The sequence below is a fragment of the Schistocerca americana genome, chromosome 2, assembly GCF_021461395.2.
Source record: "Schistocerca americana isolate TAMUIC-IGC-003095 chromosome 2, iqSchAmer2.1, whole genome shotgun sequence".
Classification (NCBI taxonomy): Eukaryota; Metazoa; Arthropoda; class Insecta; order Orthoptera; family Acrididae; genus Schistocerca; species Schistocerca americana.
This window is the reverse complement of record NC_060120.1, coordinates 664,123,444-664,128,329: the sequence shown is the minus strand read 5'-3', so window position 1 is coordinate 664,128,329 and position 4,886 is coordinate 664,123,444. Positions and strand designations below refer to the sequence as shown.

Below are 4,886 nucleotides of genomic sequence, written 5' to 3'. Positions count from 1 at the left end.
ACGCTTTCCAACATAAAAAACGGATGGAAATATCGAAAAAGTAGGTAACCTGATTCGATGTGACAGTCGGCTGAGTACTAGATCAATTGCTGAAACTGTACGAATTGATGAAGAACGCGCAAGGCAAATTTTACGTAACGAATTTAACATGAGAAAAGTGTTTGTGAAACTGAAATGATAATTAAATAGACACCCTAGCTGCAAGCAGGCGTTGATACACTTCATTGGGGACATGTTGAAAATGTGTGCCCCGACCGGGACTCGAACCCGGTACCTCCTGCTTACGTGGCAGACGCTCTATCCATCTGAGCCACCGCGGGCACAGACGATAGTGCGTCTGCAGGGACTTATCCCTTGCATGCTCCCCGCGAGATCCACATTCCCAACATGTCCACAACACTACATTCGTAGTGCGCCTAATAGATGTTTGCCCATCATACTCATTACTCGTGACAGATTAATCTACCAAGTCCCGTACGAGTTCGGGCATAGCGTGTGCGTTCGCACAAGAAGGTCAAAGGCCGGGAACCCATATTTTTTAACTATATATATGACGGTAGTATCTGTTTCCGAAAGAACAGTTTCCGTGGATGACCATGCAGCTTTGCTAGAAATGAAATGATAATTAAATAGACACCCTAGCTGCAAGCAGGCGTTGATGCACTTCATTGGGGACATGTTGAAAATGTGTGCCCCGACTGGGACTCGAACCCGGGATCCCCTGCTTACATGGCAAACGCTCTATCCATCTGAGCCACCGCGGGCGCAGAGGATAGTGCGTCTGCAGGGACTTATCCCTTGCACGCTCCCCGCGAGATCCACATTCCCAGTTTGTGAAACTGTTGCCGAAAAGTCTCACGAACAAACAAAAACGAAGCTGGTGACAATGTTTGCATAGACACTTCGAACACCACTGAAAACGATCCCAATTTCATGGAAAGAGTGATAAAATGTGAAGAATCTTGGTTTTTCACTAATGATCCAGAAACTGACCGCCAATCCATGCTGCACTTTTAGGAACCAACTTCACTGAGAGCGAAAAAAGTTCGAATGATAAAATCAAGATTCAAGGTGATGATATTCGTTTATTTCGACATTTATGGAATTAGGTATCATCACTGGGTTCCTGAAGATCATACTACTAATCAACACTAACACCTTGAAAAATCTGAGGATACCAGTCACTGAGTGCTGGCGCCTATTATGACTGGAGCCGAAGTGGGATTCTTTCACCACGTCTGGCGGGGGGCTTGTAGATGGTCTAATGTGGCGCCAAAACTGGTTGCGCAAATAAAATAACTACTGGAAATTTAGGCAGCTAATGGTGGTTTGATTTGCCTCTTTATACTGATCAGCCGAGGTCCGCCAACCATCTGTATAAACCTGGAGTTACAGGTTCTTGCTCAACTCCGTAAGGAAAAAAAAAAAAGGCTGAATAATGGAAGAACAAGTCATGATTTCTGCATTAGGAGAATGTACCGGCTTTTACCGCTTGTCTGTTAACATTTTCTAGCGAAGTATATCATGCTGGCCCGCCCGGTTGGCCGTGTGGTCTAATGCACGGCTTTCCGGGCGGGAAGGAGCGCCTGGTCCCCAGCACGAATCCGCCCGGCGGATTTGTGTTGAGGTCCGGTTTAGGCGGTTTTCCATCTGCCTCGGCGAATGCGGGCTGGTTCCCCTTATTCCACCTCAGTTACACTATGTGGGCGATTGCTGCGCAAACAAGTTCTCCACGTACGCGTACACCACCACTACTCTATCACGCAAACACAGGGGTTGCACTCGTATGGTGTGAGACGTTCCCTAGGGGGTCCACCGGGGGCCGAACCGCACAATAACCCTTGGTTCGGTGTGGGATGGCGGAGGGGTGAAGTGGACTGCGGTAGTCGTCCTGAGGTTGTGGACCACTGCAGCTGCGGCGGGGGCGGAGCCTCTCCGTCGTTTCTAGGTCCCCAGTTAACATACAATACAATACAATACAATATCATCCTAGTGTTAGAGCAGCCGCCTTATTCGCCTGACCTAGCACCACGGCCTTGCCACAGTGGTAACATCGGCTGCCGCCACATTACCGAAGCTAAGCGCTGTTGCGCTGGGCTACCACGTGGATGGGTGACGATACGGTCTGCCAAGCGGTGATGACAAACGGGTTGCACTCAACCCTTGTGAGGCAAACTGATGAGCTACTTGATTGAGAAGCGGCTCCCGTCTCGTAAACTGGCACACGATCGGGAGAGCGGTGCGCTGACCACATGCCTTTCCATATCCGCATCCAGTGACCCCTGTGGGGTGAGGATGACATGGCGGCCGGTCGGTACGTTGGGCCGTCATGGCCTGTTCGAGCGGAGTTTAGTTTAGTTTTTAGCACCATGTGATTATTATCTATTCCTCAAGGTCAGATATGCAATAAAAGGAACAAGATTTCAGTCCATTGAAGCAATGAAAGAAAAGCGGCAGGAGTCATCAAGAAGCTGACAGAGGAAGACTTCCTACACTGTTTCCCTCAACGGAAAATTCGAATGGAGCATTGCCGGAATAGAGGAGGGGAGTATATTGAGGGTGACAATAACTAAATTTGTATGTTTTCGAAATCAAATGTTTTGCAGCAATAGTTCCGGTAAATTGTAATCACACCTCCTATGACAAAGCCACGTGAAACTTACCTTCTCTCTGTCAAACACCTTCGATGTTAAATTTTTCCCACCTTTTTCTAGACTGACTAGCCCGTTGCCCTTTAGCAAGGCGCTCTGTCGCAAAGTACTGTGTCTGAATCCCTTTATTAACTCCCCCCATTTGACTGTAGATGTATAGTATTCTATTATTCACATCTGACCAACTCTGGCGCACAAGGTGTCAGCAAGCGATAACATCGTGGAAATATCGCAGATAATACTGTTAAAAGTTTCAAATCAAGCGTTGAATTTTCGTCCTCTCTGATTCGCGATTTTCATCTCCACATTGTCATCGGTCAACGTGGAAAAATTGCTGACACGGCAGACTCCTTCATTCTTTCAGTTCACTTATATTCGTCTCTCACATATTGGTTCCTCTATTCAGCCATTATTTTCCAGCATTGTTCTAGTACACCAATGGTGTATTAACGTCGCGAAGCCTAGAGCGCGTTTCATTTCTCATTCTTAACTTCACCCCAGTCTTTCTATCCAGCCCTCTCTCGCCCCTGTATTAGTGGGTGTCTCCACAACGCACATATCGACTGCAAAATCGACAATGAGGCTCTAAAATTAATGAAGGCCGCGTCCACAATATACAAAGGGGTATCGATGAGTTCTCTTTTCAGTGGCGCTTGTGAATACTTTTCTTTCATAGTTAAACATCGATTATCTCCCTCTGTCTTCCTATACAATCTGGCAACTGCGAAGGCAATTTTTGTTCGTACCTCTCTGTTATTGAACGCGGCATTAGGAGAGCATTCATTCGTCAGTCAATGCGTCCCTGTCAATGCGAGCAGAAATACTGCATCAGCGACAATCCGGAGCAAAGTCTGAATTATTTTGTTTACACAGAAAGAAGGGGGAAAGAAGTTTTTTCAGAAGCAGACCTGCAAACAAGGTTTCGAGAGGAATGAGTGGGCTACGAAATGTATTTTATTTTTGTTACTAGAAAAGAATATGCAGTTCGATGAAGAAGTACGTTGTGATTTTCGGGTAACACAATGTTTCTTAAACTCGAACCCTGACAGTTTACGTACATTAACCTTTCCGCCTACAAAGGGTGAACATCGTTTCTGAATTCATATTGGGAAGTGAATGGAACATGACACTGACAAAGTAAAGACTGCAGACCTGTACTTTGTGACACGTTAAACACATTACATCTTAAAATTCCACATCTGACCTGCTCTTCGTCTTTTCTGAAAGGAACATAGAGCAAGGCACCAGACTGTTTATAACATAGAAATTGTCCTTTATGTCTCATTTTATATCTTCATAGGTTTAGTGAATACTTTGGACGTGACCACACTGGTGTTCTAGCTGTTTTACTGAATTTGACTAGCTAATTTTATTCTTGTGGATGTATTTCTATAGCAGTGTTACAGCAGATTGTAAAGGCATTGTTTCTGAGGTCTTCCTTTACGTATGTCAGTCCATACAAATACTAGTGTTGCACTATTACGAACTTCTCCTTCGCGACTATGAAATGTCAGTGATAATGCCATGTGTTTATACGGAAATACCTGCAAGCATACACCGTAAAAGGTCTGTCACATGTGATTCAGTCAACATAAAGAGTGTATGTTTGTGAAATCATAGTATTTTCATTGCAAAAAAATAAGGAACTGGAAGACACCTCTTAGGTTCAAGAAAATGGGAGCTTAACAATTAGATACTTTCTTTGGAAATTAGCAGAAGAAATTGAGTTTTAAATCTAAAGAGATTGCTGATGTGAACAATAGAGCGTATATGAAACTGTACGAGACTACACATATTAAAAATGCACTTTATATTTGGAAATAAAATCTAAACATATATGATGCAAAATACAAATTTCTGTTTTCAGTGATGTACTATACAAGACACGGGACAATAGAAAACAGAATAAGACATCAATGATAGACAATTACCACATGCTTATCTCGAAAATCGTGTTTCGTTTATGGATATTGGCATATAAAACTATAAGTATTTTTTGATATAAGAAATAACTTTTTCACCGTGGCAGTAAATTGTGAATTCCAAACAATTTCTTGCATTTGTTCGTTGCATATATCTCAAATTCTCATCATTTAGAATACACGTTTTATGTTTCCATTACAGGAAAATAGCTCATAAGAATAAAATAATGGTGCTGACAATAAAATATCAGAAAATGTTACATATTTCGATTAAGTATGGTGTGACATTACATATAAATACGGTAAGGGTGTA

General features: G+C 43.3%; 1 non-coding gene across 1 annotated transcript; it reads right to left on the bottom strand.

Annotated features, from left to right (window-relative positions):
* Positions 1–246: 246 nt before the first annotated feature.
* Positions 247–321, bottom strand: Trnat-cgu. The gene has a single exon. It is a non-coding gene; the product is annotated as a tRNA-Thr (tRNA).
* Positions 322–4,886: the final 4,565 nt, after the last annotated feature.